At 43.0% G+C, this 15,030-nt stretch overlaps 2 pseudogenes; one reads left to right on the forward strand and one right to left on the reverse strand.

Moving 5' to 3' along the window:
* LOC103725862 overlaps window positions 1-4,694 on the forward strand; it is a 7,711-nt pseudogene extending 3,017 nt beyond the window's left edge.
* An 8,584-nt stretch (window positions 4,695-13,278) lies between these two features.
* LOC103725846 lies at window positions 13,279-14,465 on the reverse strand (annotated as a pseudogene).
* Window positions 14,466-15,030: the final 565 nt, after the last annotated feature.

The raw sequence follows: 15,030 nt of genomic DNA on the forward strand, positions 1-15,030 counted from the left end.
TTAAGTAGCTTTTAGTTATATATGTATGCTCTTATGAAATTATATTGGCCCCTTTAATCTTTGGTTATACTTCCCTTTTGGGTGTTTAAGGACATACAATTGGACCAGATAAACTGATTTGTTTTTACTCTTGAGGTCGTTTGAGGATCTGTTCCTCAGGGGTCTCATGGGCTTGGGAGGAGCCCCTGGCTCCTTTCTTTTATCAGTTCCATCTATGTGAAGATAAGTCAAAGGTCCTGCTCGACCATTGTTGGAAAACCATTTATTGAAACTTGCTTTGTGACTTAATATATAGAATCTGTGATTTGTGAATTGTGATGGCTTTTTACACAGCTTATATAAGTACTTTGTAGAGACTCTGCTCTTTCCTTTGATATTTTTGTTCACAAGTGTACTGGTTATTAAAGGGAGGGAGGGAGGGAGGGAGGGGGAGAGAGAGAGAGAGAGAGAGAGAGAGAGAGAGAGAGAGAGAGAGAGAAAGTCTGTGTCTGCCTACCTGCCTGTATGTCTGTGTACAATGGAGGTGCCTAACCTAGCCATTTGTTATGCAAAGTAATACTGTATCCTTAGTCTGTATGTGCCTAGCCTGGGTGTGCCCTGTGGATAAGGAGCTGCCACTGGGCATCAAGAGTTTGGAGCTCAGGTATATGGGGTAGCCCTGACTTGGCTTCTCTTGCAGAATTCTGGCTGCTCATGGCAGCAATGACTGTGAAGGAAGAGTGGAGCTCCAGGTGCAGGGGGTCTGGGTGCCCCTCTGTGCCATGCACGGGGACTTAGCAGACACTACAGTACTCTGTCACCATCTCAACTGTGGCAATGCTGTGGCCACATGCAGAGGAGGACATTTTGGGGGAGGAGACACTACTATCTGGAGGGATGTGTTTCACTGTGTGGGGACAGAACCCCATTTGCTGAGCTCTCCTGTAAACACCCTGGGGGCCCAGGAGTGTATCCCAAGAAATTCAGCTTCAACTGTCTACTCAGGTGGGTGCATCTAGTGCTGGGAGTGTGGAAGAGAAAGGAAGACTTAGGTGGAACAGAGGTGTGAGTAGGGGAAGGGAGACAGTGGGTGAGGGTTATCCAGTATGGTTGTTTTCTCTGTTTTAGGGTTTGTCGCTGATAGGTCTCCACAACTTCCTGGGGCTGAGAGACGGGCAAAGCCACTGTGATGGCTGTGTGGAGGTCTCCCTGGATGGCTTGTGGGGCTGCATGTTAGACAATGCCTGGGACCTTGGCAGTGCTGGTGTGGTATGTAGGCAGATAGGGTGGAGAGGCTGAGGGAGCCTCTGATGCACCAGCCCCAGCTGACCCACTTCTGCTGCCTAGGCTCTGAGATTCACCTGACTCAGTACAATGTGTCCAAGTCCCTACTGGTTCCTGTGGGGGAGTCTAGGGATGTAGTTGTGGTGTGCTCTGGTAAGTGTGGGGCTCCCACTCCCCCAGCCTCCCTCCTGACATTCAGGGTGTACTCACTGCGTTTTTCTGCAGGGAGCCTGCGCGTGAGCCTGGCCGCAGGCCCAGGACGCTGTGCTAGACACCTGGAGATATTCTATCAGGGCTTGTGGGGCACCGTGTGTGATGGCACTTGGGCTATGGCCATGCTCTCAGTGCCCCAGGGGCCACCCACTTTGGGTCATGGACTGGGCATATCTGGATGGATGATTTGGACTGTGTGGGCAGAGTCTGTGTTGTGGGAGTGCCCTTCGGGGGATTGGGGCCGGCATCACTGCAGGCACAAAAAGGATGCAGGCATGGTCTGCTCAGGTGGTTGCACCATCCTGTTCCTGTAATGAATTGCCCATCCCTTCCAGGCTCTACTTGGCTGATTGGCCTCTCTGACTGCAGAGTCACAGATCTGAGGCTGCAGGAGAACAGTCAGCCATGCGCTGGACACCTAGTTTTCTACAATGGAACTTGGGGTGGGTCTGCCAGTCCTGACTGCTGCCTCCCTGCCGGTCCCTTGTGAACAGTTGGGCTGTAGGCACCAGGGGCAGCTGCTGGTTAGGCCTGGGAACTCACCTGTCTTGGGGCCTTTCTGGTTGGCCTCCATTCAGTGAGACAAACATAACAGATCCTTGTGGCAGTGCACCTCATCTCCTTGGGATCAGTATTCCTGCCTCAGAGGGGAGGAGGCCTGGCTAATGTGTGCAGGTGTGCACGTTTCTAAGGAGTACCACTGCCCTGAGGCTCTGGGCTGTGTATGGATCATCTGGAATCATTTTAGACCTCTAATGTTTCCTGCATCTTTAAAAAAATATTTTATTTATTAATTTGCCAGGTGTTGTGACACACGCCTTTAATCCCAGCTCTTGGGAGGCAGAGGCAGGCAGATGTCTGTCAGTTCAAGGCCAGCCTGGTCTACATAGTGAGTTCCAGGCCAGCTGGGGCTACAGGGAGACCTTATCTCAAAAAGACCAAAAAAACCATTTTATTTATTAGTTCAATTTTATGTGTATGAGTGTATTGCCTACATGTAGGTAAATGTACCCCTGTCATGCAATGACCTCCAAGGTCAGAAGAGGTCAGATCACATAGAACTAGAGTTACAGACAGTTGTTAGCCACTATATGGGTGCTTGGAATTGAACCTGGGTCCTCTGCAAGGGCAGCCAGTGCTCTTAACTGCTGAGCCATCTCTCCATCCCTGTTTCCTGCATCTTATAAAAGACCTTACACAGAGGAATGGTGTTTGGAACCCTCAGGTTGTGTAGATACCCTTTGAAACCTAGAGGTTTTTTTTTTTTTTTTTTCCCTCCAGTGAGCAGAAACTCCTAGTCATGGAGAGACAGCAAAAACAAGGAAAAGAAAATATTTCTCAGATTTTAAGCATCTGAATTTGGAATACTGATAAGAGTCTTTAATTTCCTACACAGAAAGTACTGAAGTTCCTCGGGGCCCTGAGCATACCTCCAACTGCCCCTCCATACTCAGCTGTCTGGGTAAACCTCCTAGGGGCCTCTCACAGTCTCCCTGTCTTTGTCTGTCAGAATCAGTGTAGTAACTGCTGCTCCTTTTCCAGAGGAGGGTGCACTGTGTGTGTCTGTGGGTAAGGACAACTGTTCTGGGCGTGTGGAGCTGTGGCATATGGGCTCATGAGGTACCATGTGTGATAACTCCTGGGACTCGGCAGATGCAGAAATTGTGTGCCATCAGCTGGGCTTTCGCCAGGCCTTGGCTGCCATACAGGGGGCTAAATTTGGTCCTGGATCAGGACCTGTGTGGCCGGATGAGGTGGGTGCTGAGGCAGTGAACAGTCACTTGGGGCCTGCCAGGAGCTGTGGGGACATGGAGATTGCTCTCACAAGGAGGATGCAGGTGTGTACTGCCTGGGTATGTGGGTGGTCAGAAGTGATGAGAAGGATGTCAGATTGGTTTTTGGCTGTTCCCACCCCTACTCTGCTCAGATAGATCCCCAAGCCCCTTATCTTAAGGTCCAGAGTTCCAATGGGTGGTCTAGACACAGGCTTCTACCCTATGTTCCCATGTTGCTCATGCTGAGCTGGTGGGAGCTGCCTCCAAGGGCTTGACACATTTGTGCTGCTAAGGACAGCTGACATCTTCCTATCTTTCATTTCTCTTGCAGATGTCCCTGGGACCATGACATCACGTAGGTGACTTTTTCAATCTAACCTTCCTGCTGTTCATCATCCCCTGTGGCCTTGAAGTGGAGCTTATTTCTGGCTCTCCTTGGAGATCCCTGAAATCCTTGGCCACAGGCATATCCTCTGGATCAGGTCTAGGCTGATGAGGGTGGACCCATTCTGCAATGGGAATTTCAGCCCTCTTCTGTGTTGGCTGGGTGGAAAAAGCATAGGGAACAGAGTTCCCAGGTCACAAGCACTACTTCTCAGAACCTTTAACTTGGTGACTATATGGTTTGGCATTGGTGTGTTGTATCCTATTAGACACTGTTACTAGAACTGAGCTGAGAACAGGGCAATCCTGAGACATCCCCTGTGCTCATACTTGTATCTTATTACCTGGGCCTTCACTCTTGGACATCACTGTTGCATTTTACTACCTGGGCATCCCTGTGGCCTACCACATAAGTTTTATTTTCTCCCACATAAGCTAATCTGTGCCTGAGCCCTTGGACCTCAGGGACAATCTTGTCCTATATACCTTAGGTCCTCTCTTGTGAACAGTAGCCTTCCCAGGATGCACTGAGGCCTAATTTTCTTAGGTTGTTACATTCCTTCACTGGAAGGCTGAGGTCATCTAGGCCCAGGGTCAGCCTATCCCAGGCATCCCAGGTACACAGAAGGTCTTGCTCATGTTTGTACCCACAGACCCTTCTTTGGCCCTTCTACTTGTTGAGATCTGGACCTTGTCCAGGACCACCGGCCTGGTGCTTGGCTACTGCCTGATCATTGTCTTCCTGATCATGGTGATTCAGTGGTACTGCAGCAGAGCTACCTGCATGGGTAGGGGCATGGGGGCAGTGGGAGGGGAACCTAGGGGGAAACTCTCTGAGGCCCCATCTTCAGCAGAACTTAGGACTTTGCTCTGGTTACTGCCATGAATGCTGGGAGGTCTCCATGGTAGCTACTACTAAGTTAATGTCTGGGAAACTCTGGAGGCTCCTGGACTGAGATGGTTTGGTTAAGACTACACTATTAGGCTGCCCCTATATCTCGCTCTAACTCTTGTGCTGTCTGTAATGTGATTTTGAATTAAAGGTGTCCACCCACCTTGCCAGGTATTGATTTATTTATTTTTATTTTATGTGTATGAGTGTATTGCCTGCGTGTTTGTAAGTGTACCCATATTGTGCAATGCCCATGGAATTCAGAAGAGGGCGCTGGATCCCCTGGAAATGGAGTTATGGACTGTTAGCTATCATGTGGGTGCTGGGATTTGAATCCAGGTCTTCTGCAAGGGCAGCCAGTGCTCTTAACCACTGATCCATCTCTCCAGCCCCGGCACCCAGGTTTCTTATGAGGTTTATCCCTTAATGGATAAACGATGGAGTTGTCATTGGGTGGCTTCACAAAGGCCTAATGACTGCAGAGTGGAGCCATGAGTCCTCTTGTGACATTCAGACCAAGTCTTTATTGGCAATATGTGTCCATATAGGTAGAGCTTGGAGCAAGGAGGAGTCTAGTGCTGAAAAGGGCAGGAAGAAGCTGTGATTTTAGAGGTCAGCAGGGATAAGCAGCCCCAGTGGTGGCCTGTGGTACAATAGAAACCTGCTTGCTGCAGAACTTTGTGTCTCCAGTACAAATACAAGCTTTTCTGGTGCCTTTGTTTTCCGAATCTTTGCTAGTAATCACCTTTGTCTTGTGATGGTCATTGTGAAAGCTAATCTTGTCAGCTTGACTGGATCTGGAGTCAACTAAAATGCAAGCTGCTGGGTGTGCCTGTAAGGGATTTTTTTCAATCAGATTGTTTGAAGCTGGACAACCCACCCTAAATGTGGGAGGCATCTTTTGGTAGAAGCCCAGGTAAAAGGACACAGAAGAAGGAAACTTGCTTTTTGCCTACTTGCCTTCATTCTTGTTGACTGAAGACCAGCAGCTCTCCAGGAATCCTCCAGGACTTCAGTGCCAGATTGGAACTGCTGAGGCATCCAGCCTCATCAAGTGGGCAACTACCAGATTCTTGGCCTCTCCAGTGTGGCTGTAACCATTCTTGGACTACTTGGACTATACACTCTAAGTCAATCTAATGAAATAAAGTTGTTTAGTTTTTTGATGGGTGTAGAACCGTTTAGGCATATAGTTATCTAAAAGTTTAGGCATTCTATCTAATCTTGAAGTGGCTGATGGTGCGCCTCCTCTGTCAGGTCTGAACTTGCCCTTCTCATCCTCAGCGCTATTTGGAGCCTCATTTTCCTTTACTAATCTTGCTAGAGAGTTATGTTTTGACTCCTCAAAAGTCAAGTTTTCTATTTTTATATTTTCTACTTTATTAAAATCTCCCCTTGTCTATCATTTACTCTTTTCATGGTTTATTATTTTTCTCACATAAAACTACAGCTACTATTCATTTATTTTTATCAGTTATTTTTCATATTATTATTTAAGCAATGAATTTCATTTTGAACTGTTTTCATGGAATTCTGTATGCTTTGATATGCAGTATTTTGTTATCATTCAGTTCTAAATATCTAATTTTTTTGATTGATTTTTTTTTTTTTTTGGTCTTTTTGAGACAGGGTCTCCCTGTAGCCCCAGCTGTCCTGGAACTCACTATGTAGACCAGGCTGGTTGATTTATTTTTATGTGTATGAATGTTATGCCTGCGTGTATGTAAGTGTACCCTTGTTGTGCAGTGCCCACAGAGTTCAGAAGAGGGTGTCAGATTCCCTTGAACTGGAATTAAGGACAATTGTTAGCTGCCATGTAGGTGCTGGGATTTGAATCTGGGTCTTCTGTAAGACCAGCCAGTACTCTTAACTGCTGAGCCATCTCTTCAGCTCCAGTTCTAAATATTTTTTTAATGGTTTTCTTGATTCTTAGGCTATTTAGAATTATACTTTAAGCTTTTCAAACACACAAAAATTTCTGTTGATTATTATTTTTCTCTCCAGTTTTCATTATGGTAAATTCAAGTATATTATGATGCTGAAGTATTTTGCAGTGATCACCCACATGAGCATTATTTAGATTTCACTTTTACTATATACTGATTTCACTTTATCTATATACTGGCTTAAGCATGCCCATCCATGTGTCTGTCTACCCATTTACCTATGAATTTATTTATTTATTTTTTGATGCCTTTCAAAGTGCACTTTGGCATGAATGTGCTTCTTCCTATAGATAGACTTCCTTCAGCAGTCAGTAACTATAGTTCAATGTTTGCTTATATTTTTCCTTCAGAGGCATAATTTACATACATCATTCTCTTATGCATCTATTCCTTAAGTTTGACAAATGCATGCAGCTTTGTAATGCAAACCTCCATTCAGCTTGAGAACATTGCCACCATCCTAGAAGGGCTCCTCCTGTCTTTTCCTACTGCATCTTCCTTCTTCTATAAGGCTTTTCTCACCAAAGTGCAGCTTTTAGGAGACTCAACTTAGTGTGTTCATCATCTGCTTATTTACATTGCTTAGAACCATTCTTTGGTACAGTTTGCTTTTCTGCTCTCCCTGAAAGATAGCTAGACTGTTTTCTCTTTTGGATGCTGCTGCTCCAAGTATTCTCATGCAAGTATTTTTAGGGTATGTGTTTGAATTTTCTTTAGGTGTGGACATGCTGGGTAATGACACATGCTTTTATAAGGAGCTTCCGTATCTTACTCTTCAATGGTGCTTCTCATTCCTTGCCCAGAACTTGACTGTGTGCTTCTGCACTTTCATCTTTACCAGTGTTGCGTGTGCCAGTCTTCCTCAAGGCAGCTGTTTTCATGCATGAGTAATCATTTCTCACTGGTTTTTGCTTTTCCTTGGAATGGAGTGAGACAGTGGTGGGGAAAGCCTCAGAGTAGCCAACTTACTCTGTCACCAAATCTTTCCTTCCCTTCCCTTTTCCTGTGTGTTTCTTATTTCTTGGGTTAATGTGTATATGATCTGTTAAGTATCTACCTATTATCTATCTACATATCATCTATCTATCTATCTATCTATCTATCTATCTATCTACTATCTATCTATCTATATCTATCATCTATCTATCTATCCTCTATATCTATCAATCATCTATCTGTCTATCTATCTATCTATCTCATTATCTATCTATCTATCTATCTATCTATCTATATCTATCATCTATCTATCTGTCATCTATCATCTATCTATCCTCTATATCTATCAATCATCTATCTGTCTATCTATCTATCTATCTATCATCTATATATCTATCTATCATCTATCTGTTAGGGTTCGGACCTACAGCAACCTCAAATGCAGCAGGGCCTCTTGGTTTTGCAGCCCCCCTGAGAATGCAGGAACTGAGTTAATGAGCACCCTGATCTTGGAAGACAAGATAAACAGATCCCACCTTTTGACCAGAGACCCGATTACAGGCAAGAGCCACTTCAGCACAGCATGCTTCCTCTTTGATGATCTTAAAAGGATAAACAGATTCCTTACCCCATAACCCAGATCCTGGCTGATGGAAGGGGATGGAAGGGGGCAGCTTTAACAGGAGCTGTCTGATAAGCCCTGGGCTCTCTCTCTCCCACCTAACTTAAAAAAAAAATCTTCCAGCCTTCTGCATCCCCCAAAGCCCCACCTATAAAGACCCCCCCAGCCCACAACCTGTGGGCTCACAATTTCCCTACTGATAGGTAAAAAGTTGGTGGAGAACGAGCTAATGAATGATGAGGCACCGAGACACAGATAAAACTCCATCAAAATAGGGTTTATTAGCAAAGGAACACATGGGACAGATTCCCTTCCAGGCATGGAAAATGTCTGTCCAGGTCTTGAGCTGGGGTCTTTTTTTAAAGGGAGGCTTCTGCTTCCTGCAGAAGGTGGGAAGATGTATTTTTTTTTAAGTTGTTGGGGGGAGTGGGAGAGCAGGACTATTAAAACCTGTCCTCTTTAGAGATCAAAGGGGAAGCCTGCTGTGTTGGCCAAACAGTGGAGAAAAGTCTGCTTCTCTTGACTTCAAAGACCAAGGTGCTTATCAGCTAGGTTCCCTTTTCTCAGGAGCATGAGAAGTCCTTGGGATCCTGTTGGTGAGGGGGCAGGGCTATCTAAACCTGAACACCTATCCTGAAGGGAATTGTCCTGTGTGATTTTCCTCTGCTAATAAACCATCCCGCTGGAGTTTTATCTGTGACCTGGTGCTTTCTCCCAATTGACCCAATTCACCTATCACTTCTGTCTATGCATCCACCTACCTAATCATTTATCTATCTATTGTCTATCATCTATATCATCTATCTATAGCTATCATCTATGTATCATTTATTTAAAATGGATTTTATTTTTAGGGCAATTTTAGGTTCAAAGCAAAATTGAGCAGAAAGGACATATAGTTCCCAATCCCCTTTTAACCTCATTCTTCTTATCTCTCTTTAGAATAGGACATTTGTGACAATTGCTGAAGTTACCCTTGCATATCATAGCCACTCACAGTCCACAGTTCATGTTACATCTGTTGCAAACTTAAATAAGAGACTCATTGTCAAAACAATGATGATATTTTTGGGGAGTAGAATAGATTGCAGTGGGAACATGTACTACACAGACTATGGATGTATTCAAAGAGGTTGAGGCAAGGGGATATATTTTTTGCTAATTCATTTATTACATTTAAAACTTCAATTTTTTTAGCTGGGCGTGGTGGCACACGCCTTTAATCCCAGCACTTGGGAGGCAGAGGCAGGTGGATCTTTCTGAGTTTGAGGCCAGCCTGGTTTACATAGTGAGTTCCAGGACAGCTGGGGCTACAAGGAGAACTTGTCTCAAAAAAGACCAAAAACCACCCCCCAAAACAAAAAAATGCTGCAATTTTTTTATTTTATAAAAATTAAAAAACACAAAGGATAGCATATTTTAAGGCCTTTTTTGTTTATATTTTATATTAATCATACTGAGTGTTAGGGAAAGAGGAATTTACTGCTTGTAACCAATTAACTCAACTGGAGACACAGGCATCCGGAGATAGGGGCAAGTACTACAGCCTGACCTGTCTGGTCTGTGTCATGACCGTAGGCATGTCTGCTTACACAAGATAACAAGGAAGGGCTATGCCAGGCACAACCACCCATCGCTCCCCAATTGGGACACCTGAAGGGAGTTGTAGCATTTTTCTTGAAGTTATTGGTTTGTGAAATGCTTGCTTTGAAACTATTGGTTGTATAAACGCGGGCTCTTGGCCACAGCTAGCTGGTTTAATAAAACTCTGCTTGATTTTTGCATCTCCACACTCGTGCATTTGTTCTCCAGAAGAGACCCGCCGAGTCACGGACCCTAACGCTGAGTAGTGTTTCATTGTAATAGTTTCGTACATGTGTTTCCCATATTTTGTTCATCTGCATTCTCCCTTATCATCTTCCTCTTCTTTAATGGTCCAAGGGGAAGGTTTTTTTTTGTTTGCTTTATATTAAAGGATTATTATGTTCTGATGTCACCAAGGAAAAAATACTTTGTAACTTTGACCAAAACCAGTTAGACAGCAATATTTCACTGTCACTTAAAATCTTGCCTAAAAATGGAAGAAACCAGAGCAGAGTCACTCTCTGAACCATTCCCTTGTACTTCCCGCCACCAGACTGGGCCTAGCCTTCCAACCCATGACTCATTATCATTAGTGAGCAGAGGCCCACACTTCCTGAATTCTTTTTTTTTTTAAATTAATTTTTAAGTTAGCATAAAAGTAGTGGGCCTCATTATGACACTTTCATCATACTTGCCATTATACTTTAATTTATAACCCCTTCCACTGCCCTCACCTCTGACCCAATCAATTGGTTCCCTTCCTCCTATTAAATGGTTCCCTACTTCTGCTTTCATGCCATGTGTATTCCATTACCTCCAGAGGACAACTTTATAAAGCAAAAATGAGGAAACCACATCAAATATTTTGAAACAATATTTTTCAGCCACAAAGATTAATGCCAAGGGTGGTACCAGCCAGACATTGTCAAACACTTGTTGATCATGTCCATGTGACAGGGAACCCCACATATGGTGATCTTGTGACAGTTTGTCTTGTGACAGTGTACTTCATGCACAGTGATATGATTGGGCCAGTGTGCCTCATGCATGTGACATCCTTGGGACAGTGAGCCTTATGTACAATGACATCCTTAGAGCAGTGGGTCTCACGGACAGTGTCATTCTTGGGACAATGTTCTTTTTTATGATAAAGTAGTTTAATGTAAAAAAAATGTTTATTTTGAGCCGGGTGTGGTGGTACATGCCTTTAATCCCAGCACTCTGGAGCCAGAGACAAGTGGATCTCTGTGAGATTGAGGCCAGCCTGGTCTCCTAGTAAATTCTAGGTTAGCTGGGGCTACAGGGAGACCCTGTCTCAAAAAAACAAAAAACAAAAAAAAACCATTTAAAAGATTAAGTAGTATAAGGCAAAAGTATAATATATATATCTTTTGGTTGAGTGATTTGGACCATGTTTCTTGTCCTTTTAGAAGTAAAAAATATTTCAAAAGTCGTCTCATTTGTTCGATACTTGTGCTTTCTGATGAAATCAAGGCATGCTAATGATAGTGATTTTTTTTCTGGTTGGATTAATGTGTTCACACAATCTACCTGTTTTGGTCCAGTATTGTCTCATTATGTCCCCTTTTGGAATAGGAATGTGTATTCAGTTCCATTGTATATTGGAAGTAGGTTAGAAGTATGTTGGAAGTATGTAATTTCCTTGATTCTCAGAAGAGACTTTGGAGTCTGAAACTTTGGGTAGTATTGAGACTAGTAAAGACTGTGGGGACTTATGAAGGTGGAAGAAATGTGATCACTTGGTTTTCTCCTCTAGCCATTTTTGAGCATGCCTCCCCTACCATTATGGACTCACCCCTGCAACCATAAGTGCAAATAAACCCTTCTATAAGTTGCCTTGGTCATGGTGTTTTATCATAGCAACAGAAAAATAACAAATACAGAATTTGGTACAAGAGAGTGGGCTGTTGCTGTGAATCCCCCTGACCATATGGGTTTTACAGGAATGTGGAAGACTTTGGAAGTTTGGACTAGAAAAGAAGTTGAATATTTTTAGTAGAGCTTACTAGGCCACTCTAGTAGGAGCCTAGAAGAAAATAGTACTGAGAGCAAAGTAGTTACAGAAGGGAATAAGAATTTAAGCAGCAGTTCAGATATTTTGGCAAAGAATCTGGATGCTGTCTGACCACAGCCCAAGAGCTTGCCTGAGGCTAAGTTGAAAATCAATGGGCTAATTTCTTTGGTGAAGGAATTTCCTGTCATGCTGTGCTTCCTTGCTATGTTGCTCAAACAGACACAGGAAGCTGAATGATCATATCTTCAGGCAGGCACATGAAGCAGAACTGGACAGGAAATCTGGCAAGGTTTAAGAACTCTTAAAACCTGCCCCCAGTGATGTGCTTTCTCCAGCAAGGCCACACCTAAATCCTCCCCAAACAGCACCACCAACTGGGGAAAATGTCCAAATACTTGGAGCCTATTGGGATCATTCTCATTTAAACCATGATACTACCTAAACTGCAACAAAAGGCCAGATATCAAAGACAGTGGCATTCATGATCCTGAGGTATAGTAAAGGGGGCCAGGGGTAGCCATGAAGATTTCTTTTAACAAAAATTCAAGGAAAATGAATCTTGAGCAAGGATGGACAAAATATTGTATAATTATTAACTAAAAGCCTGAGTTGTTTGCAAGGGCCATTTTAAAGGTAATTGTCATCTTATTTCCATGACTTACCCATCCATATCTCACTGAGATAGCAATGTAGAAACATGACTATGTCATAACTGTGTAGGTAAACAAGAAACCTGTCAATGGAATGCATTTAATGCTTTCTTGTGGGAAGTCAACTATTTTGATCTCTGATGAAAAGTTATATTTAGAAGCCTAGAAAAATTGTGGTTCAGAACACACAAGTTTCTTCTACAAAAAATGGGAATGTTAAAATTACCATAGGAGATTAAAATGTCTAACACACAATAAACATAACTTGCATGTATGTTTTAATAACAATAGCATCACATCAAAAAGCTACATTGTGCTGGACAGCTTTAGTTGTCCACTTGACACACCTGAGTAGAGGGGGCCTTCCTCCATTGAACTGGCCTACAGCCATGTCTGTGGGGCATTTTCTTGATTGTTGAGTGATGTGGGTTGCCACCCCTGGGCAGGTGATCCTGTATTGTATAAGAAAGCATTTTGAGCACAGGCTGGGGGAGGAAGCCAATAAGCAGCTACCCTCCATAGTCTGTGCTCCAGGTTCCTATCCTGAGTTCCTAACTTGGTCTCCCCCAGTGATGAACTGTGACCCAGGAGTTGGAAGATAAAATCAATGCTTTCCTCCCCAAATTGGTATTGGTTAGAGTGTTTTGTCACAGCAATTTTGCTTCTGTGCAAGCAAACTAGAACAGAAACATTGATGTTCACTAACTTATTTTGGAATAAGAGTCTCTCTCTCTCTGTCTCTTAATTCTTCTATGTTGAACTACAGATACCCTTACACTATGCAATGATATCAAAAGGAATTTTGCTTTTTTGTAAAAATCTTTAAAGTACATAAAATGCCTTGGTGGATAACAATACTATTCTGTAACATTTACTTAAAGTTTTTAACTTCACCTCCCATTTTCCTTAATCAAAATGTTCACATTTTGATTACATATTTACTTTGATTGTTTGCATGCGAGAACACCAACTAATATATTATTTCAATGATAAGCCTATTTCTTTGAAGCCAAGATAATTTTGCTATTTTATAAAAGCAATGGTGACTAATTTTTCAAGATGCTGAAGGAAGAATGCTTAACATTCATACTTGCTACTTTGCCCGAGTTTTTGCTTCCTGTGAACCAAGTGGAGCCATAAAGTCTAAAAAGGCATTATCTGAATTATTTTCTTGGACTTCAAAGAAGACATCAAAGTCCCCACAGTACTGGTTTTCATTGAAAATCTGAGACAGAAGGGGATATCCTGTAGCTTGTCAACTGTTGTCAGGTACATTTTCTCTCATCCACTTCTGATTCTCTTCTTTAGCTGCAATATGTTTTTCTTCAAATTATATTTTGTTGGTTTCTAAGAAACCACATTTTGCTATTTATTCTTAGTTTCCATAGATCCAGAAGAAGATGGAATGTACACACTAATCACCATCCTGCTAACAATAGCTTGTGGTAGTTGGAGTCCCAAAAATTGTGTGGAGCAGCTACTGCAATGTCTGGAATGGAGCTAGAAGCCAAACTGGGACAGTGTTCTTCATGCATAGTGACATCCTTGGGACAGTGTGCTTCATCCACAGTGACATTATTGGAACCACGTACCTCATACATGGTGACATCCTTGAGACAGTGTGCCTGATTCATAGTGACATCTTTGGGACTGTGACCCTCATGCACAGTGATATCACTGACAGTGTACCTGTTGCACAGTGACATCCTTGGGACAGTGTGCCTCTTATTGGGACAGTTGCCTCATTCATGGTGACATCTTTGGGACGATCACCTCACTTCATGCATGGTGACATCCTTGGGTCAGTGTGACTGATGCACAGTGACATCATTGGGACAGTGTGACCTGCTCATGGTTGTAGTCCTGGCTGAGGCTTTTGTTTCTTTCAGATACTGTAAGTGGAGCTCCTTTTATGTCTTCCCAGGCTAATCTATTTGTTAGTGTTGACATAAATCACTTCATTTGAATCTAACAACTTTCATGTCCTAATATTTAAAGAAGAAATGGCTAAAACCTCTGAGGTTGATTTTTGGCCATGTTCCATAATATTAATAGAGAAATAGAAAACTCTGTAAAACTCAAGGAGAATCAACCATCAAGTGGGAAGTGTTTATCAAAATTTTCCCAGAATCCAACTATTAGCAATAATAAAATGGAGAATAAAAACTGAATGCTAACTCATGTCAATGACTGGTCTAGAGCTCCAGGTATTATGAGCTGTGATCCCCTTTAAGCCCTACACAGTGTCTGTTATTACTGCCAGTTTAGGTAATGAAATGGGATTTTGACAGAATTTGTGTCACATATATGATGGCTAATAGTCTTTGTAAATATCCATGGAACATTTGAAAAGTCTGGTTGTGTTTATCTGAACAAGATTACTGGAGATGATATTTGTAAAGTACCTGGGCAGTACTTGGAGTAATGTCCATAAGGATCAGGGTCATTTTTTGCCTTTGCATATGCACTGAGCCACAAGGAAATCTCAGAAGGTTTAAGACAGATGGTTTAAAGCAGCAAGTCAAGGAGAGAATGTGTGGTGGAGGAAACCCATTTGCCTCATGGCTGGAAAGTGAGGCATATAGGGAGGAAGGGGTTCGGGTCTCCATACTCCGTTCAAGGGTATCTCTCAGTGATCTGAATCCTTTCCAGTAGGTCCCACTTCCTAAAGATTGTACCACCTCTCAATAACACGACATGTTGGTGACCTAGCCTTCAACATGAGGCCTT

Source organism: Nannospalax galili, unplaced genomic scaffold (genome assembly GCF_000622305.1).
Source record: "Nannospalax galili isolate Female #2095 unplaced genomic scaffold, S.galili_v1.0 scaffold49, whole genome shotgun sequence".
Taxonomy (NCBI): Eukaryota; Metazoa; Chordata; class Mammalia; order Rodentia; family Spalacidae; genus Nannospalax; species Nannospalax galili.